The sequence below is a fragment of the Phascolarctos cinereus genome, unplaced genomic scaffold, assembly GCF_003287225.1.
Source record: "Phascolarctos cinereus isolate Bilbo 61053 unplaced genomic scaffold, phaCin_HiC Scaffold_726;HRSCAF=1367, whole genome shotgun sequence".
NCBI lineage: Eukaryota > Metazoa > Chordata > Mammalia > Diprotodontia > Phascolarctidae > Phascolarctos > Phascolarctos cinereus.
The window spans coordinates 50194731-50218186 of record NW_027556098.1 but is presented as its reverse complement, the minus strand read 5'-3'; the positions used below and the strand labels follow the sequence as shown (position 1 = coordinate 50218186).

The window sequence follows — 23456 nt, the reverse complement described above, 5'->3', positions numbered from 1 at the left end:
GATGTCAAGAATAGGCTGGGGACCTGAAAGCTTTCAGTGCTCCCAAAATGGTCTGATCCAGAGCAAAGTCTGATTGCTGCTCCCTCTGATCTAGCTCTTCACCAAGTTCTTGATCTAGATTGGATCTGAACAACAGAAGCTTTTACTGGTTCAGAGTGAAAGAACTGCAGGTTTCCCTTTGGTCTGGTATTCCTGCCCTGGTTTTTCCTCAGCAGACTTCAGAGTAGGCCAAACACTAAAACAGAGACCCAACCCTGCTGCTGGGGTCTGAGTCCCACAGCTTGTGGCTCCTTTCTCAGTGCACTGTCCTGGGCTACCCTGCCCTGCACACCACCTTCTATGTGTAAGCCCCCTTCTCAGTCCAGCTGGATTTGTGACCCAATAGTGGGTAGTGGTTGCCAAAGCTGCCAGTTGGCACCTGTTCCTTCACCCTACACTCATAATCATAGAAAGTTGTGCTTTTTTTTAAAGAAATAAATTGAAGGAAAAAAGTTATAAATCATGGCACTCTCTTCAGAAGGCTGATCATATAATATAAAACTTTCCCATTCCATTTAAAGGAACTGTTTTGTTCATCAATGCCTTATTTATTAAACTTAGCCTTACAAAACATCTACTCAAACATCAGTGACTCAGAATTTGGGAACTTTCCTGCTTCTCTGGAAATAATACCTATGACTTTTAAAAATTTAGCTGATGAATGACTGCTTTCCACGTGCCAGAGACATTTAGGTTCCTAAAGAATGCAGTATACATGGGCCTTTTTCCTTTGTTCTTCTTTTACTAGGTAAATGACATTTACAGCCTGTCACAGTACCCAAGACTACTTAGAGGAAGCCAAAATGTTTTACATACTGGTTCTTGGGGAATTAGAAACATTGGAAGCATACCACTTCCAATTTCAAGGCAATTCTGAAAGTGGTGATACACTGTACTCCAAGTTAATATAGGTTGATTTGGCAACCTGAATTGTACATATGAAGGCAGTATGATCTAGTAATTTTCAGCCTTTAAGTAGCTAGCTATTAACCCTTATCCAAATGTCTGTTATCTCTACAGAACTCACATACACTTGACCTTTGACCCTAAAATTACTTTCACTCTGAGTAAAAGGGCAAATTTTTCTAAATAAAATGCCAATACCCTTAATTTTAGGTTTCATTAAGGCTTAAAATTCTGCCAATAATTGGGTTATAAAAGAATTAGAAAAAAAAATAGTTCTAACATTTGAAAAAGGAATACATAGCCTAATTTTCTAGGAGAAACCCTAAAAAACTTCTTTGGAAGTTCTTAATGCAAGTGAAAAACCACTGGCCCAGTAAATGGAGCATAAAAGAGAAATTCTAGGTTCCTAGAAACTCTGAGCTTCAGCACAACCAGACTGTAGCAACTTGTTTTTTTAAACTCCTATTCTCCCAATTACCCCATTTTCTCCTGTTAACCTTGGCAACTTTGGATTCATATAATTAAGTTTAACCCTGAGGCAACTTGATTACCCCCTGTAACATCCCATTTTTTAAAAAATCTGGCTAGTGTTTTAAAGTATTGAGAGTGATGTCACAATAATCCTATATGAACAAGTACAACTCACTTATTTCTCAGTATCCCAAGCAAATCTTTAAGACTCTAAGTTAAAGATCAGCTGTAGGCTCCTTGACAGCAGGGATTTTTTTTTCCTTTCTTTCCATCCCCAGTACTTAGCACAGTGCCTAACATATAGGAGGTACTTAATACATGCTAGTTTACTATGACTATGAATTGCTGATGTATAAAAGTTCAAAATGTTTCCATACCACAACTTCCCTAAATCAATGCAGTCACAAGTCTAAACTAAAAAAACAAACAAACAAAAAAAAACTAAGCTAAAATTAAAGTTGACCAAATTGTGATTTTTCTGGACATGTTAGAATGAGTGAAGAAAAATATTTCAAGCTGCTGAAGCCTCATCTGGGAAGCCCCTGATCTCACACTTTAAGGAGCTCACTTCATGAGGTAAAGTACCTAGGGGGACAACTACCTATAACACTGATTGCTCAGGCTAGAAAGGAACCAGATTTGGGCATAATATAAGGAGATTCTTCCTAATAATTAAGATTATGCAACTATTAAATAGGATGCTATGGAGATAAATTCCTTGTCATTGAAAGTATTAGGAGAAGCTAAATTACCATTGGTTATAGAAACAACTCAAGCCTCTTACCAGCCTCAGACAAGGCCCTCAACATTTTTCCATACAAAGCAGGATTCGGTCAAAATGGTATTGTGGCATCACATTATGAATGAAATGAGGGAAAGCTGATACAGATAAAGATGCAGACAACCAGAGGCTGTCAGGATTTGGCTCACAGAGAAACCAGAAAAGATACATCTCTAGCTTTTTTTATCATGCCCTTCTCCCTTATGCCCTTTAATTTCTGGTAAGAGAGGAAACAGGAGGTGAAGGGCAGAGGTTGACCATTCTGCTCCCCTCAGAGAAATGGGATATTGGATTAGAATTATATCATTCTTTTCTCTTAAATATTATTAGTCTACAGGATGTAATTTTAGGTTCAAGCTGAACTCCTAATCAGTGTTTCTTAATGGGGAAAGGTTGATATTAAGCAAGGCATCCAAGACTTGACTTCCAGTTCCATAATGAAGAGACATAGTGAATAGCAAAGAAGCCCATTATCCAAGTCTATAGCAAAATAAAATTCAGAGAAAAAAATATATATACATCCCTATGCACATATATGAGACTATATATCAGACAATAAATATTGAAGGAGCTATCTCATTAGTGCAAGAGTTCATCGATGTGAAAATTCCCTGAAAGCTCTAGTGTAGGACAGAGAATATGGACAAAATGGAGACTGGCAGCTTCTCCCATGTTGGCTTTTTCTGAGAGTCTTTTTCTTCATTTAGCAACTTGAAGTGGGGTTAGCATAATCTGTCTTTCCTCTTGAAGGTGGAAAACATAAGAATCTGAAGAGCCTGAAGAGAATGAATCTCAGACCTTCATACAGGCACAGAGCATTGACCCCCATGAATGAGGAGGGAGTCTTAAACCAATAGACCTTGGGCTTCACATTGTATGCAGAATCTTCTCTATTCTTTTTTTTTAATTTGACTTTAATTTTTACATTTGCTCTAATTAGTCAACTATCTGAGTACACATAAAGAGTTGATTATGATATGTCCCCCACACTAGTAGTCAGTCATTTCTGTTTGTTAACATATAGTTAAGGATGGGGGGGAGGTATCTGTAGGATGTTTTAGCAAAAATACTTTTCCTCACTCACAACTAGTTACAGCTCCAACACTTTCCCCAGGAAGAAAATATTCCTAATCTATAGTCATGCAATTTCTGAGCACTATTCAAACTTTTGATTTCTTTTGTTTCTCACAATTTAGCCATAGTTTTCAGCCCTCTGCCTGCACTCACCTTCACATTGATGTATCTATCAAAGCATATGTTGACTTAGCTTGGAGGATCTTGTCAAGATCTTTACTTCTGAAACAGATGATTGTTTTCCTATGCTCAACATGAGCGGTGCAAGATGAAATGACCAAGTGTCCCATGAATTGATGTCTCTTATTGCCTTTACATGCATAGGTAACCATCAAACCATGGTAAGGAATCAGAGTAGAACTTTGTGGAGCAAATGGCCAATAAAAAGTAGAAAACTGAAGATGAGATAGAAATACTAATTAATTGAGCAAGGTCCACGAGAAGATAAGAAAGATGGTATCAAGAACATGAGTAGAGAGGTTAGCCTCAGCAAGGATGAGGCCCACTTCATCTTCTGAAACTGAAGGAAAGAAAACACAAATAGATGAAGAAAGATTATGAGAAAACATAGAAAGATCAGAGAACTCATGAAAGATATACTTAACCTTCTCAGCAATGGAGGATCTGAGAATGTCATCTAAAGGTAAGATTTGGGGCCTGAAGAAAGTGAAGAAGGTTGATAACTACTGTGGGGAGTAGTGATAATGAGTTAATCAGAAGTGAATACTCTGGACCTTTTCTGGTACTCTACACCAGCCCCATTCCCAGCTACCTGCCCTAATTCCAGGGCCTTCCTGCACCAGCCCCATATCTGAACCCTACTTCCTGTCTACATATGCCATCTCCCAGGCTGACAACCCCTACAAAAACACACACATGCACACACGTGCACATACACACATGCACTTCAGTCTCCTAGTGCCACTTTCTGTCTCCTGACAAGATTTTTCCTGAGTCATAATTCCTCCTGCTCTTGCCAGCTATAAAGCAGGATTCCTAGGGCCTATCAGAGCACAGCATGGCCACCTTCTATGTGGTTGGACTTCATGACAGGTATTTGAAAGGCCTAATTACCTCATTCCCTCAAGAAACTTCCATCCTATCATTATTCTGTACCTGGACTCATTACTCAATGGTTATCATATTCCTACTTCCTCATACTCCCCCCAACTCTCCCCAGTGATTATCATATATAAATCTTGCTCCTTATGCCCAGTTGCTCAATAACTCATTCTCATCACCTTCAACTCTATTCACTTAATGTCCCACTCCAGTTCTGCCTGACCTTCAACTGTCCTCTCTAAAATTCCTGCTTCATAATTCCTTTATTAACAAACTGTCTTCTATTTTAAACCTTTTCTAACTTCTTTCTTCTTCTGTCATTCATTGGTACCTGCCTTCTCCTCATGAGACTGTATCTATGGCCACCCTTTCCAATATTAGTTACATTTTCACTCATATCTCATGGTGGGAGAATCAGGACATACCCTCCTCCCTGTTGCCGCTTCCAGACTCTCCTTTTACCAATATCAATAGGCAACCTCTCTTTTTTTGAGGTTTACACCACCCCAAATTGTCCCCCAATCCAGACTCTGCCCTCATACTAAAAGACTTCAACATAGATATTGATATTCCCTCAAATAGACTAATTTTCCAGTTCTTCAACGTACTCAATTTCCATGACCTGCCTCTCCATCCCATCTCAGCTACACACAGAGATGGTCATGCCCTTGATCTTGTCATCACCCACAAGTGATCTACTTCAATATTCATGAAACCAAAAATTTCTTTATATATTCATAATATTTCATCTTTCCCTTTGCCTTACAATGCCTAACCCTGTCCTTGGTCCTCAACTGAATTTTATCCTTGCCATTACCCTTGCATTGGCTATACTTTCCTCCCTTCCCTATCTTGAACTGTTAATTAATTCAATTTTACACCACTGATACCTTGCCATTTGTCATGCTTTGACAACATCCAACCTTGGATTACTTCCGCCATACACCTCCTTCTATCCTATTCACATGCTGCACAATCTAGCTGGAGAAAATCATGAAATTTTGTTGGTAGGAGCCACTACAAATTTTTTTACATAATATCAACTGGGTCTTCACTGTGGTCGGTGAGTTAGTTAGTCAACTAATGTTTATTAAACATCTCCTATGAGATGGGCATTATGCTAGGCCCTGAGGGTACAAAGAAAAACAAAAACCAGTCCCAACTCTTTAGGAGCTCACAGTATAATAGGGGAGACAACCTGCAAATGCTAGCAGAAACGCAATATGTACAGGTTAAACCAAAGGGCAGCATTACACTCAAAGGGAAAGCATTAATGTTGAGAAAGAAGGAAAGACTTCTTGTATAAGGTGAGATTTTAGATGCAACTTGAAGGAAACCAGAGAAATTAGGAGGCAGAGACAAGGAGGGAAAGAATTCCAGGTATGGGGGTGGGGGGACAGCCAATGAAAATGTTCAAAGTCAGGAGATGGAGTGTCATGTCCTAGGAACAGCAAGGAGGCCAGTGTCAGTGCACCACAGAGTACTAGGGGGAGAGAAAAGCCTAGAATACTAGACAGATAGGAAGGGGGCAACTTATAAAGGACTTTGAAAGCCCACTGAGCATTTTATACTTGATCCCGGCAGCAATAGGTAGCTGGATTTTAATGAATAAGGGGATGAAATGAACAAACATGCACTTTAGGAAGATCAGTTTGACAATTGATAAGAGGATGTATTGGAGTGGAGAAAGTTTTGAAACTGGGAAATTGATGAGAAGGCTAATTCTATAGACCAGGTGTGAGGTAATGAGGGCCTGCACCAGGGTGGTGGAAGTATTAGGAGAGAGAAAGGGGTATAGATGAGAGATGGTGTGAAGTCATTCATTAAGAGTTCCCTCTTCTCCTCTCCTCTTCTTAAACCCCTAGGACATTTCCCCACTGTCTCTTCTTCAGTTCTGTCTCTCACAAAGAAGTGGCCCTTCTTCTTGTCAAAGCAAAGCAACCTACATGCAAGCTTGATCTCATCTCCTGCCATCATCTCTAACAGATTGCCCTCTATCATTGCAGTTCTCCAATCTTAAATCTTTCCCTATCTACTGGCTCCTTCCAGCTGCCTACAAATGTGCCTATGTCTCCTCATACTTAAGAAATCTTAAGCTGACCTGACTGTCCCCCTTATCATCTCTTCCCCTTCTAAGCTATCCTTCTTGAGAAGCCATATATACTAGCTTCCTCCACTTCCTCTCCTCTTACTTCTGAACACAGCAGTTCAGCTTCTATACTTCACATTCAATTGAAATTGCTCTCTCCAATGTTACAAGAAAACTCTTAATGACAAATCTTGCCTTTTCTCAATCCTTAGCCATCTTGAGCTCTCTATAGCCTTTGATACTATTGATCACCCTCTTGTCCTGTACACACTCTTCTCTCTAGGTATCCATGACATTACTTTCTCCTCATACATTTTTAATACTCCTTCTCAGTCCTTTGCTGGATCTCATTCAGGCCCTGCTCTCCAACCATAAGTGTAACCCAAGGTTCTGTCCCGAGCATTCTTCTCTCCTCCCTCTATACTATAACATCATCAGCTCCCATGGGTTTAAGTATCATTTTTAGGCAGATGACCTATATATCTTAGAGTCCTAATCCCTCTCCTGAGAGGCTCTCCTGAGCTCCAGTCCTATATTGTCAAGTACCTTTCAGATATGTTGTCCCATAGATGTTTTAAACTCAATATGTCCAAGACAAAACTCATTTTATTTCCCAGGAAACATTCCCCTCTTCCCAACTTTATCATTAATATTAAGCACACCACCATCACATCCAACCTGTTGCCTAGTCTTGTCATTTCTATCTTCCCAACATCTCTTATATACATTTAACTTCTTTCAGCCTTAGTCATCAGTTTCTTTAACCATAAAATGGGGATAATAATAATACCTACTTCATAGGGTTATTGTGAGGAACAAATGAGTTTATATTTGTAAACCACTTAGCACAGGGTCTGGCACATAATAGATGCTTAATAAATGCTTGTTCCTTTTTCTTCCTCTGCCTTTCACACAACCACCATCCTTATACAGTCCCTCCTCATTTCTCACTTGGACAGCAAGAGCCTTCGAATAAGTGTCCCTACCTCAAGTCTCTGCACAGTCCAATCCATCCTTCATTCAGTTGCCAAAGTAATTCTCTTAAAGTTCAAGTCTAACCATCTCATCTACCTATTCAATAAATTCCAGTGGCCCTCTTTGACCTCCAGGATCAATTGTGAATCCTGTTTGACATGTAAAGCTCTTGCCACCCTGACTTCTCCCTACATTTTGAGTCTTCTTACGCTTTACTCTCCACACACTCTTTACTCCACACATTCAACTACATTGAACTACTTGCTGTTTCTTGCACGTGACACTCCATTGCCAGTTCTGTGTCTTTTCACTGACAGTCCCCTATGACAGTCCCTCTTCACTTCCTGACCAGCACTCACACCTGCCACCTTCCCAGGCTTCTTTCAAGATTCAACTCAAAATCTACCTTCTTCAAGCTAGTAGTATAGTGAGTTTGATTCTGATTAATGGAGAAATTCTAGAAAGGACCATTAAAGAGATTGTTGGCAAACATCTAGAAAGGGAAGCCATAATTACATGACTTCATCAATAAAAAGTCACACCAGACTAACCTCATTTCCTTGCTTGTCAGAGAAATTAAACCGGTAGATGAGGCAAATGCTGTGAATGTAGATGACCTAGATTTTAACAAAGCTTTTGATAAAGTGTATTTTTTCTGTGGACCAGAGGGAAAGATATTGATTATTCACTAATATATTTCGATGGTTTCAGAACTAGTTGGATAACCAGATTCACAGAGTAGCAATTCAGGGTCCAAAATAACTGTGGCAGGAGGTATAGAGTGGAGTAGTTCAAGCATCTGTGGTTGACCCTGTGCTGTTTAGCACTTTTATCAGTGACTTGGATAAAGGCGCAGGTGGCATACTCATCAAATTTGCAGATGATACTAAGCACACTGTACAACAGTGAGGATTCAAAAGGATCTGATAACATGAAAATAAATAAGGAAAATGTAAAGTCTTATACTTGGGTACAAAAAAGCTGCTTCATAAGAACAACATATGGGAGGCATGATTAGATCATTGTTCTGAAAAAAAATGTGGATATTTTAGTGAACTACAAGTTCAATATAAGTCAACAATGTGATATATATCAAAATCCAGTTCTTTACATTTACCTTTTTTTATTTCATCTTATTATATTTAGCTCAATATTCTGACTGACCTGTCAAGATTTTTCTGGATGCTGACTTTATTATCCACTATTAGCTATCTCGCCCAACTTTGTGTCATCTGAAAATGTAATGAACAGATCATCTATGTTTTTATTTATCACTGATAAAAATTGTTAATCAGCACAGGGTCAAGCACAAACCCCTAGCATTCTCCACTGGGGACTTTAGCCTCTACAAACTACTCTTTAAGTCCAGCTAGCCAACAAGTGCTGAATATATCTAATTGTATTATACAACTCATGCAAATTTTTCCACCTTCTTCACAAGAACAACAAGAAATAATTTACTCAAAACTTTGCTAAAAATTCTAGTAAATTTGTCAGCAGTTAGTCTGGTTTGACCTATCCTTGCTAAACCCTTTCTAGTTTTTTTATAATCATGGCCCCATTTTCTAGATGTTCACTAAACCATCTCTTTAATGATTTTTTCCTAGTGTAACACACTCCTGCCCTGTGTGGGCATTGTTAGCTCCTTGCTGCTTATCATGTCCATGAAGAAAGACATGCCTCTTGACTTGTTTACAGGGAAGTCCTCTAAACCTCTGAGCCATACAGGGCATATATGTGGGAAACTTCAGGAGGAGAGATAAGGAGAAGAGGAGAGACAAAGAATAAATTTTGAATGGCAGATGGGAGACATCTCAGCCCCTAGAGCTACAGGCATCTGGGGAAATCCTGCCCCCCTCCAAAATGTCTTTAATTCTCAGTGCCTGTCCTCCCAAACACTGCTAAGACTGGACTTCTCCAGTGACATCTTCTCTCTTTAGAGCTAAGACATTATCTCATTCTGAGATGAAGAGCTGATTTAATCTTGTGTATCCTATTATTCTATTTGTATACCATCTGTTCTAATTTGTATATCATCTCTAATTACTGTTTTACTACTTGCATTGATAAATGTTTTGGCTATATTTGTGATCGTCTTGTGTGTATTGAGGGTTTGGTGGGAAGGACCTAAGCTGGCCAAGAGTAAACATTTGACATCCCCATTAGAGTGAGCAGGATAAGCAGATTTAATTTTGAACCCCTAAAAGAGCATTGTACCCCCAGACTACAAATAACTGAAGTGCAACTGGCAAAATTCTAGTCCAATTCTCCCTCTTAACTATAGGATAATGAAGTAGTGATTGCCTTGTGACAACCATTCTTTTATTCATCACAATAGTAAAAATCACAATCTCCCTTGGAAACATGGAATAGAGGTCCCTATGGACCTCCAATTATACTAAAATTTTCCCAGAAATGGAAGTGAAGCTCATTGACATCTAGATTATAAATTCTATTCTCTTCCTTTTTTTGGAAATTTGGACAAGACTTCTCCAATTTTATGGTACCACTTCCATTTTCCATGATCTTTCAAATATTACTAATAGTTCAATAAGGGAATCATATCTGTCAATCCTTTCATAAATTTAGGATGTAGTTTATGTGGACCAGATGACTTGAATTCATCAAGGGAAACTAGGTGCTCCCTTAATATCTCCTTATTTACCTTGAGCATTTACTCCATTAGTTTTTATTTCTGGAATTTGGAGGGCAGAGGTCATCTTACTTGACAGAGCAAACAAAAACATAAGAATTGAGCATCTCTGCCTTCTCCCTTATCAGTTATCATCATCCCGTCAATCAAAGGTCCTACCCCTTCTTCAATACTCCTTTTTCTCTCATTATAACTTGAAAAGAAAACTCTTTTAATTGTCCCTAGCTAGTTTTGTTACAGAACTTTTCCATATTCCTATTCTTCTTCAGTTACCTGACCTTACTGGCATCTTCCATCCTTTTTTGTGTATCTAAGTTGATTGGTGAATTCCCTGGACATCCATGTTGGTTTCTTCAGACAAATCCTATTTTTTTTCTCGCTAGAATTTTTTCTTGGTAATTTCATTTTTAAGTATCCCCCACCCTTCTTGGGCTGACATCCCTTGAAGTATTTTATTTCTTGAAATCCTACTCTTCTTTCTTCTGATCCATTTGAAATCTGGTTTCCCAAAATCTATGGCATATGTTGACCAGCTACATGGTGCAATGAATAGAGGTCCAGGCCTCGAGTCATGAAGTCCTGAGTTCAAATGTGGCCTCAGACCATTGATTGTGTGGCCCTAGGCAAGTTACTTAACCCTATTTGCCTCAGTTCTTCATCTGTAAAATGAGCTGGAGAAGGAAATGGCAAACCATTCCAGTATCTTCACCAAGAAAACCCAGATGGGGTCATGAAGAGTCAGACACAACTGAAATAACTGCATGGTACATGTTGTATCATGACTGAATTCCCTCTTCCCTATCAAGAACTCTAGGATGGTGGTCCCTTCCCACCCTTCCCTATCATTTTCACTTCAATAACCTGTTTCTGTTAGTAAGAATCAGATCTATAGTAGAATTTCACCTTTTTGGTTCCTCCACCAAGGATGAAATGACCAAAGCATGTCAAAAATTTATTACTTGTTCTGCTTTTAACAAACAGAGAACTCCTGCAGGTTTCTAGATAATTGAAATGCCTCATCACTACTATATCATGGTTCTGTGACAAACGTGTGATCTATTTCCCAAACTCATTTATTTTCTCTGTCTATCCAGTCGTTGCAGTACATTCCAATGACAAAATAACTCATCTTTCTCTCTCCACTGACTTTCACCCAAATATTCTCTGTCATGATCTCCCTCTCTGGTCCCTGGATTTCCTCACATGAATATTATTTCTTAATATGCTTTCTTAATTCATAATCCTACCACAAACCCTTTTGCTTCTCCTATTTCCTTTTAAGTAAGGTATATTCACATAGAGCCACAGTATAGTCATGGGTTTCATCTCACAAATTCTCAGTAATAACTATAAGGTCAAACCTACATTTTTGTGTTAATACTTCTAGTTCCTCTTATTGGTTACCTAAATTTTAGGCATCTTGGTGTAAACACTTGAAGTCATGGGTTTTACTATTGGCTCCTTTCTTGGATTATATCTCCTGTGAATTTGTGAGTATTTTACCTCCTTTTCTTTTTCCTTATTTGTGGCTATGCTTTCCAATATCTAACTCAGGGGATATATAGAGGCAATTTTCTCTTTCTCCCCCCACAATTCTTTTTAGTTTAAAGTGCTTCTGATAAGATTTGCAAGACACCTGGAAAATAAATTTTTACTAGCCTTCTTTAAGTGTCATTTCTGGCCAAGAATCTGGCAATCCTGTATTGTGAACAACGATGTAAAAATACAAATCCCATTCTCAAGAACCACATTCTTAACCAAGTATTCATTCCCAAATTAATTTTTTCTCTCCCATATCCCTTCCTTTCAACTGGCAACAGCAAGGAAAATGCAGCCTGTACCCTTATAGTCTTTATTTTCTTGCCCAAGTCTTCATAATCATTGGGAAAAGTCTTTAGGTTTCTTCTAGAAGTATTGTTTGTTATCCAAGTGAACATTTACTATCTGTTTAAATAAGTCCTTAAATATTCTAGAAGTATTGTTTGTTATCCAAGTGAACATTTACTATCTGTTTAAATAAGTCCTGAAATATTCTCTGTTATGTCATGGATGCACACTGGAGATTTTTCAACAATAACCCAATACATCATGGGAAACATAACTTAGAACTGGAAATCAGTACCTTAAATTTTTTTCATTTCATAGATAAGGAAACTCAATGAGGATAAGTGACTTGCTTAAGGTCACACAAGAAGTAAGTGGTAGAATTGGGATTTGACCTGAGGTCTTTTGACTCCTAATTTATTGTTCTCTTCCATTACAAATTGTAGAGTGGGCTCCTGATACTAGCTACATATGAGGTCCCTTCTAGCTTCAATATTCCATGATTCCATGATTTTTTTTTAATTAGACAGGACAACACAGCTTTTTCAGAGACCTAAGTTCATGGTTTACATAAGGGTTCACAAAGTCCCATGGGTAAAAAATCAGTTACAGCACTTTTCCATTCCCTAGGGCTGAAAGGTAGATGTATCTGGGGAAATATGAACCCAGAAGCTGCTCTTAATTTAGCTAGAGTGAGTTGGGTTTTTTTTTTTTAGATTCCATCCAAAGTATGAACAGGCCATTAACCACCTCAGATTTTTTGGCAAACCTCCAACTTTATGTGAGCTGAAACTGCTCACTTGACTAAAAACATTAAGTGACTGATGATTCACCTCTATTAAATATTTGTGCCCCTATATTTAACACATATATGAACATTTTTCATTGAATAGCTTCCTCTCCTTCAGTCTCTAGAGATTCCAGTCAGCAAAGCCTTTGCAAGTAAAAAGACAATTCATGACTATCAAGACTATCTCTAGGGTTCCTACTTTTCTGGGCATAGTCTGTGAGATAAAAACAGATTCCCCCAACTCCAGAAAAAGTGCTTTTCTGCTGCTCCATAGGTCCATCAATGCAGTTCTAGTGGTTTCATAAAACTTTCCCTGTGGCTATATATTGAATCCTACTGGGACTTAAGTTAACACTGTCCTTGGCCTACTAGATGTAGGATTGTGTTTGCAATTATAATTGTTGACATGTTCTGTCACCACCAACTCAAAAAGAAAGTACCCTTGGACTTCTCAGATTCATAAAAAGAGAGTTTGGAATACATTCATAAAAGGATGAAAGAAAATAAACTGGGCTGAATACAGCTCCATCAAGACCAGTAGATTCTTTTTCTTTTTATAGCTCCATGCTCAAGAGTCACATAGGACCATAGAAGCATAGGACTATGAAATTAAACAATAGCTTTAGAGCTAAAAGGGACTTTATAGGTTATTTAGTTCAACCTCATTTTACAGATGAGAAACTGATCCTCAGGAAATTTAATTGATTTGTCCAAGTTCACACAGGTAATATGTAACAAAGGAAGGTTTCGAACCCTCTGACTCCAAATCCAGCATATACTGAGAGATCAAAAGAGGACATGTTTGGTTTTTTTTTTTAACATTAAAGTTCTCAATGTGGTTCAGACAAGTTTCACAGGTACTCTATTCTATCTTCCCTCTTTGCTAAACCACACTCCCATTCCTCTTTCCCTCTAATCAACCACAGACCCTGTGGCACCTATCCACAAATACCTCCTTCCTCTTGGTAGTGAAGTAGGGGATTATGAAGGCTGAACCTTGCATATGTTTACAAGTGAGATCACTGTATTGGTCATTATTTGCCTGAAGATGGCTGTGGGATCCTTCCTATAGATAAGTGGACAAATGTATTCACATCTTAAGGAAGAACTACATAAATTTTAAATCGCACTCTGTGTTCTTGGATTCTATATGCTATATCTCTTCTCTAGGAAAGGGAGAAAGATGACAATAAAAACTTTGGAAATTAAAAAAAGATATCAATAAAATGCAGTTCTAAAAATGTTAATATAGTGTCTTATTGGATTAGGAAGCCTGGCACTATTCAAAATATTAGGATTAAATCATTAGTAATGAAAAAATACAAATTTTAAACAACTCTAAAGTTTTACCTGCGAACTGGCAAAACTGATCAAAATAGAACTACCAACACTCAGTATTAGAGAAAATGTGGAAACACAAGAAGATACATTAATATGCTATTGATGGAGTTAAAAATTGGCCCAATCATTCTGGAAAACAATTTGGATTATGAAAGAAAAGTCATTAAACTGTTCTACCTTTGATCCAGCAATCCTGCTACTGTGCCTATGCCCTAAAGAGACCCAAAAGAGAAATTAAAACATAGACCAAAGTATTCATTGAGGCATTTGTGATGATAGCAAAGAATTGGGAACAAAGCAAATACCCATTGATTGGGGAATGGTTAAGCACTGGAATATTGTCATCCACTTAGAAATGATAAGAAGTCCATCACTAGTCATCCTGATATATATCTTGCCACTGGACCCAGATGGCTCAAGAGGATGGTTTGAGTAGGTTCTGCCATACCCATTTTGGTTTATGTCTCTAAGGCTTTCCTTGCTATTGATCTTTTAGAAAACTGAAGCTTTCCAACACCCAGTCATTGAATAAAGGGGAAAATTCTTCTTAGGAAAAAGTCCTTTCCGCTTTTTGTTCCCTTGTAAGAAGGAGTCTGTTTCTCAGAGCTTTGATTGGAATACACTTTCCTCTCAAGAAGGAGATTCTTTATCTCAATTACTTATCAGACTCATAGATAGAAGAACAATTCATGAATAAACAAGAAATAGAGAACAAAGTTAGGTAAAAATGGATAATTTCTATTACATTAAATTAAAAAAGGTTTGTACAAATAAAATAAGTGAAGACAAGATCAGAAGAAAAGCAGAAAGTTGGGGGGAAATTTTTATGAAGTTTCTCAGATAAAGGTCTCATATCTCAAAAATGTAAATAACTTGGTGAAATCTATAACAATATAAGTCATTCCCAAATTGATAAATTGTCAAAGGATATAAAAAGGCAGTTTTACAATGAACAATTCAAAACAGTTTATAGTCAGGGCAGATAGGTGTTATAGTGGATACAGCACTGGCCCTGGAGTCAGGAGGACCTGAGTTCAAATCTGGCCTCAGACACATAATACTTCCTAGATGTGTGACTCTGGGCAAGTCACTTAATCCAAATTGCCTCACTAAAATATATATACACACAAACATACACATACACACACACACACACACATAATCATATGAAAAAATGCTCTAAATTATTATTGATTAGAGAAATAAAAATTAAAATAACCTTGAAATATCATTTTACCTTATCAGATTAGCTAAAATGATTGATAAGGAAATCAAAAACTGTTGGAGGGGATATGGGAAAACTGGGACATTAATTCATTGTTGGTAATGTGAACTGATCCAACCATTTTGGAGAGCAATCTGGAATTATACCTGAAGAGTTTTTAAACAGCCTATACCCTTTGACCCAGCAAAACGGACCGAAAAAATAGACCTTGACTAGGTCTATTTCCAAAGATGATTAGGGGAAAAGGAAAAGAACTTATATGTTCTAAAATGCTTGTTGCAGTTCTCTTTGTGGTGGCAAAGCCTATTAATTGGGAATGGATAAACACGATGTGGTGTATGATTGTGATAGAATACCACTGTGTTATAAGAAATTATGAGTTCAATGATCTTAGAAAAACATGGAAAGACTTGCACAAAATAATGAAAAGCAAAATAAGCAGACCCAAGAGAACATTGTATACAGTAACAGTAATATTATTTTAAGAATGACAGAGTGAATAAGTCATTTCAACTATTATAAATACCATATATTATAGTTAATAAAATTAACTATAAAGGACATATGAAGAAAGATGCTATCTGCAGCCAGAGAAAGAATTGATAGAAATATATATAGAATAATTTTACATATTTATACCTACCTTTGTCTAATGGTCCCAGACTAACTTCTCTGGAACCACAAGAAGAGCTGCTATAAATGTTTTTGTACATATAGGGCCTTTTCCTTTTCAAACTATATTACGAAGCAGTAATCATCAAAATCATCTAGCATTGGATAAGAATAGGCTGATGAATGAGTGGACTAGATTAGATAACAATTAGGTAGTAAACTAGATAGTGAACATAGTAGTAAATGACCATAGTAATCTAGTGTTTGATAAACCCAAAGGCCTAAGCTTTTGGGAAAATAACTCAGCATTCAACAAAAAAAAAAATTGCTATGAAAACGGGAAAGCAGTTTGGCAGAAACTAGGCATAGACCAGAATCTCACACCATATACTAAAATAAGGTCTAAATGGATGAATGATTTGGGAATACAGGGTGACAACATAAGTAATAGGGATGTATGAAAAAATTTACCCTGTGAGATCTATGGATAACAGAATAGTTTACGACCAAACAAGAAATAAAGATGATCATGAGAAGTAAAATGGATAAATTTGATTATACGAAATCAAAAAGGGTTTGTACAAACAAAACCAAGCAGCCAAAATTGGGGGGGGGGGAAGCAGGAAACTGGAGGGAGGAGGAATTTCTAGAAAGTTTCTTTTACAAGGCCTCATTTCTCAAATATATAGGGAACTAAGCCAAATCTGTCTAAATAAATAAACAAATAAACAAATAAATGAATGAATGAATGAATAAGTAAATGAATGAAAGAATGAATAAATAAATAAATAAACAAACAAACAAACGAATGAATGAATGAATAGATAGATAGATAGATGAATGAATGAATAGACAAATGAATGAATGAATGAATGAATAGATAGATAAAAGCCGTTCCTCAACTGATAAATGGACAAAGGACATGAACAAAAAAATTTCAAAAGAAATCACAGCTATCAATACTCACATTTAAAAATGCACTAAATCACTATTGATCAGATAAATGTAAAATTAAAGCAACTCTGAGGTACTACCTAATACCTATCAGATTAACTAAAAAGATGGAAAAGGAAAATGATAAATGCTAGAGGGGATGTGCAAAGATAGAGACACTAATGCACTGTTGCTGGAGTTGTGAAATGATCCAACCATTCTGGAGAACAAATTAGAACTATACCCAAGGGCTATAAAAACTGTATATTCCTTTACCCAGAAATACCACTATTAGGTCAGTATCCCAAAGATATCAAAGAGCAAGGAAAAGGATCTATATGTATAAAAATATTTATAGCAGCTCTTTTTGTGGTGGCAAAGAATTAGAAATTGAGGGAATGCCCACCAAATGGGGAAGGCTGAACGAATTGTGGTATATGATTATGTTGGAATACTATTGTGCTATAATGAATAGTTTTAGAAGGTTTCAGGATGTTTTCAGAAAAAAACCTGTGACACTTTATATGAACTGATGCAAAGTGAAGTTAGCAGAACCAGGAAAATTGTACATAGTTACAGTGATATTGTAATAATGACCAACTGTGAAAGACTTAGCTGTTCTGATCTATACAATGGTCCGACAATTCCAAAAGACCTATGATGAAAGAATTCTAAATGCAGATTGAAGCATACATTTTTCACTTCCTTTATTTTTCTTGCTTTTTCTTGGTTTTTGGTTTTTAGTTTTTGCAACATAACTAATAAGAAAAAGAAAAAAAACAGTATTAGGGAGTCTTATATACCAGATAGAAAGATGGAGTTAGAGTCAAAAATACATGATTTCAAATCCCACTAACCAACATTTACTTTGACCATGACAACTCATTTAATCTCTCTCAACTTTAATTTCTTCAACTACAAAATGAGTATTGTAACACCTATAGAATCTCCCTCACAGAATTGTTATGATGTTTAAATGACATAATGCTTACAAAGCACTTTGCAAACTTTGAAGTATTATATAAATAACTACTATTATTTTTACTTCAATGATATAAACATATAAAGGGGACACAATTTTGGCTTAAAACAGATCAATTTTTAACCAGTTACCTTCCCTGCTATGGAAGTGTCCAACTACTTTGAATTTCAATAGGATACTTCATTAGAAAGGCTCATCATATGAACAATTTCTCTAAGTTGTTTTTGTAATCAAGTGACAACTAAATAGTAGATATGGTAACAATGACGTACAAGGAGAACAAGCTATTTATCCAGAGTCACACAGCAAGTCCTTGGCAAAATCAAGAAGCAAACGTTCCAGTCTGATATTCTGTCCCATAGGTAAAGAAATGGTTGTTATCCTTCTAAAACGGACTTCAGCTTATTTGTATGATACTTTGGTTTATGTGTCTCCTTGGTACCATATGCATAACAATTTGCTTTCTCCACTGAGTCAGAAGGGCTATTTGACCTAACCCTTCAGGGATAGCATCTGGTTCCAGAACTTGGATCCATACTTACAAACAGGATATAGACATGAGAGCTGACTGAATAAACTAAACAAGGCCCAGTGGGAACACTCAAAAGCATATTCATCAAAGTCAAGCAACAGAGTAAATTGAACTGGTTCATTAATTAGGAAAATTCTCTCACCAAATGACATATTGTTAACTATGCAGAGACTTAGCACATATTCATATGTGGATCTGGTCCAAAATGAAGCATTTAGTTTTGAACTAGAGATTTCCTTTTCCTCTACTTCCAAAGAAAAAAAATTTTTATATTAATACACACAAATAAATATACATCCTCATAAATTATGTGTGCTTGTGGGTGCAGAGTGTGTTGGTAAAGGAAAATTCACTGTTTAGATTTGTTTTAAGTACTGAGGGAAAGAAGAAAATAAATGCTGATTGTTTTAGAGCCTTTGAATTGGCCTCAAGTACACACAAAAAAAAATCCTGTCCTCCTGAAGCTAATAGATAATGATTTGTTTTTACAACACTGGCTATCCAAATTTCTCTACAGAATGGCTGAACTCATGAATATACCCTGCTTCTACAGCAATCTGAGCTCTTCAATTCTCTATTTAAGATGTCAAATAGGCAGTTGAAGATGGGAGATTTAATAATAAGGAGAGAGGTTATGGCTAGATAAATAGACCTGAGAATTGCAAGCAAGAAACTTCCTAATACTGAAGGAAGAATTGAAAGGAAAAAAGAGAAAAGAAAAGAAATAAACTAGAATCTAAGGGAGTACATGTCAATTGAGGAATGGCTGAACAAGTTGTGGTGTGTGAATATGATTCAAATGAGATGATTTCAGAGAATCTTAGATGAATCTTAGAGTGAATGAACATAACAAGGCAAATAATTTGTACAGTAATGATAACATTAAAAACAATCAACTTTGAAAGAACTCTGATCAATTCAATGGCCAATTGTGTCTCCAGAAGACCTGAGATGCCACATGTTACTCACCTCTAATGAAGACATGATGGACTCCAGCTGCAAAAGGAGACTTATTTTTTGTTTGTGGTCACTTTGTGGATTTGTTCTCATTCACTATGTTTGGTATTATAATTTTCTTATAGTTCCTAATTGAGAGATTGGGGGTGGGGGGAAGGTAGAATAGAGATGCCAAAAATAAAAATTTTAAAAGAGGACCATTGAAGTATTTTTTTAAAACTTCACAGAATAGAACGAAGTTTAGAAAAAAAAAATACAGACAAGAAGGACAGTTTTGAAACTAATATGTATAATTTTTTTTTACAAAAGCAAGTAGTGTGAAAAGGAAATACAGTTTCCTATACAATCCTTTTATATCTCCTACTATCTGTATAAAAATGTTCTTTGTGTTCATGTGTGAGAAAGAGCATATGCTAAAGTTCAGAATAAATAAAGGACATACATGAAAATAATAAAAAACAAAGGAGAGTTTCTGTTTGGCTTTTTGGTCCCTGTGACAGGAAGAACCACCTACTCAGTAGATTTTAAAAGAAAAAGTATTCACCTCTTTCTCCCTTCCTCTCTTTTTTTTGGGGGGGGTTGGGCAATGGGGGTTGAGTGACTTACACAGCTAGTAAGTATTATGTGTCTGAGGCTGGATTTGAATTCAGGGCTGGTGCTCTATCCACTACACTACCCAGCTCCCCCCCCTTCTTCTCTTTTACGGATGTCACTTGGGACTCTACCAGATCTCCCTTAGACTTCCCAACATGGACAGCCTAGGGCAGGGATTTGTCTCTTTTATCAATCCCCCAGCAGCGTATAGAGGCTACCCAGTAAGAACATGTGTTTGCCTAGCAAACAAGTCATGAGTTGCCTCTTAAACTTTGTGTTTCTTTCCATTAGCACAGTCCACCAAATGATAATTCTGAGAAATGGATGTTTCCAGCTTTGGCAGAGGTGATTCCCACAACTATACAGCTTCTTGGAGGAGAAAGAGAAAACCATTAGGAGAATTCTTAAGCATCTGAATGGCCAGAGAAGCTGGACCTTGAGTTGCTGCTCATCCATTGCAGGTTGAAAGCAGAATGTAATATTTTCAACAGTACCATAAGTCTCCCAGAAGTTTTCTGAACTCCTGAGAGAACATGGATTAGTTAATGTTTTAAGTATGCATTAATGCATGCTTATGACCCTTTTGTATTTTAATCATTTCTTGTGTGGTAGAGGAAATAAATAGCAGGCATATGTCTGATAAATGTTACTTTGTATCCTAAGTACATTTTCTAGATGGATCCTGTTAATCCCTTTTGGGAGAATCCAGACATAAGCCATATCTAAGCTTTATTTAAAAGGTTTTTCTGGTATTCAGACATAATAAGCCAGAGAGTGTGATTGAAAAACCCAATTACCCTCTTTTAGAAGTCGGGATCCCCTTTCCTTTTAAAATCTGGTAAGTATGTAGTGAGACTTCCGTGTTTAGGGAGACAACATGGTATAGTACAAAGAAAACTGTACTTGGAAGCAGGAGACTTGGGTTCGAATTCCAGCTCATATACATACTAGCTATGTGACCAAAGACAAATCATTTAAGTTCTCTGAGTTTCTGTTTCCTCATCTGTAAAATGGGGATAATGACATTTTTACCATCTAGCTCACCAGGAAAGAACTTTGTAAACCTTGAAGAACTAGGAAAATAAGCATGGAACTTGTTAAGTGCCCCTAAAAGGCAGTGATATCCAAATAAACTACAAATAATGACCAAAAAAAAAACCTGTTGAATGAGTGGCTCTTTCTGCCTCAGTCAACAATTATCTTCAACACAGACCCCAGTTACAGAGGCCATGGGACCAGGGCACAGCCCATCCACATATGTGCTCCATGGGATAGCCCCACTATTGTAAAGAATGTGACATTTCCCTGAAGCTCCCTGGCAGTGTTGGATGGAATATGTAATCACCAGACTAGGCATAGGACTTCCATAGGATAGACCTACTTCATAATGAGATGGTGCATCTAGGCATTAAACTGATTCTGTTCACCAAAAATACCAAGTAAATGCCAGGAAATCTCAAGCTCACTCTGATAGTTATATTCTCTACCCAACACTGTGAATATGAGGAATATAGTGAAGCAAGGAAAAAGTTATATAAACTAATGCAAAGTCAAGTAAGCAAAGCCAGAAAAACAATATGCACAATAACTAACAATAGGGTCACAATAATAACCAGAATTTATATAAGCACTTTATGGTTTACAAAGTGCTTTACAAATATTATCTCATTTTATCCTCAAAACAATGCTGGGAGGTAGGTGCTAGTATCTCCATTTTACAGATGAGGAAACTGAGGCAGAGATTAAGTGACTTACCAAAGTCACAAAGCTAGTGGCTGAGACTGGATTGGAACTCAGGGTCTTCCTAACTCCTGGCTGCCATTTGACTGCAGCAATGCAAATAGAAAGCATAACAACCACAAAACAATCAAAACTGAATGCTGTGAAGTTATAATAAGCAAGCTTGGCCCCAAAGAAAAGATAGAAGACACCTCCCCCTGTTTTTCTTTGCAGAGGGATGGAACACTGTATATCACATTAGACTTTTTCAATAAGTTGCTTCGTCTTATTTAAGCGTTTTTGCTTTCTCAATTTATTTATTTATTAATTATTATTTATTTATTTATTTATTAGTATTGATTTATTAACAGACAGACTCCTGTCTGTTAAGCCTTTCATAGTTGAAATCAAAATCTTAAATATCAAAAAGACTATCTAAGTATCCAGGAAGACTTCCTAGTAGCTCTCTGGGAGAAGGGAACTGGGAAATGGTGATAGATAGATAGATAGATAGATAGATAGATAGATAGATAGATAAATAGATAGAAAGAAAGAAATAGTTTTTTCAAATGTAAACTATCATAAAAGAAATTTTGGCATTGAAGAATAGTTGATTTCTTTCCAAGCAGTTACTTTTCTCATTGCACCAGATTGGTATACTAAAAACATGCTCACCTCAAAGACAAAGGCTATGAGTGTAAGTCCCAGTTTTGAGGAAGAAATAAATAGACATTTATCTGATATTATCTCCAATTTATGCTGCATATATCTTGCTTGTACATAGTAGTTTGTGTGTCATTTCTCCTCTCCCTTTAGACTGTGAGCTCCTTGAGAGCAGGAACTGGTTTTTTACTTTCTTTGTATTTCCAACATCTAGTACAGTGCCTAACCAATTCTTACAAGTATTTAATAAAGGCTTATTGATTTAAATTGACAGAGTTTGTCCTTATAAACAGTGTTAACCACAAAACTTTTCTATTCTGGATGTATTTATTGAAAATAAGAAGGCTGGGCATAATAATAAAAATAAGAAGAGGGATACAGCCATCTCCAGCAGGGGTGTGCTGGAGCCAGCTCAAACTGACTCAAGAACGAGCACTTATACTTCCTAAATCAGTAGATGCCAAACATCAGGACTGGGTTTATTGTTTTGTTGATTGTCTAAATTTAGGAATATGGTGGAGAAAATAACACATATTAAACTTAAAAGTGTGTTATGTGCACCTTTTTTTCCAAAGGATCAGTGTTAAACATTAGATAGATCATTGATAAATGCACCACTGATCCCCAGAGAAGAGGAAAAGGGATCTCTAACCCAGAACTGTTTTTTCTAGAGAGTGGCCTCTAGCTGTAGGTCTCAGCTACTAACGATGCAAAGAAAATTTCAGGTATTTTCATAAAACTTTTCGAAACAGAAGGGAAGCATTTCCACCAGGAAATCTATATAGTCAGTGAATCAAGTCAAGGGGCTGATGTTGCTCATCTTTCATTTTCAAAGAGGACCAATGATGTTACAAGGTGATATCTTGACTTGCACATGGATTGAATTTAAGTGAGGCACAGTTGCACAGTCATCAGCCTTACTCACTCTTCCAGAGTCATCCAAGACAAAAGTCAACACAATGACGACGTCCCAAGATGCAGCAAATGACTTTGGCATCTCGGATGTCTGACTAAGCTCTAAGCACTCCACAGTGCCTGCAAATTGCTCTCATCTGCCCTTTCTGCCCAGGGAAGTCTTCATATGCTTGTGAAGGGACTGATTAAGAGTGGTAAAAGAAGGGAAGAGGAGATTCTGAATATCTGGATTTGAGAATTTGAAGAAAACATGGAAGACCCAACTGCCACAAGGCAGAGAAGGGAAATATATCAAGGACCTAGATTGAGGGAATTTATC

General features: G+C 36.9%; 1 pseudogene; it reads right to left on the bottom strand.

Annotated features, from left to right (window-relative positions):
- The window catches only part of LOC110214834 (importin-13-like), a 66948-nt pseudogene extending 43729 nt beyond the window's left edge, over window positions 1–23219 (bottom strand).
- Window positions 23220–23456: the final 237 nt, after the last annotated feature.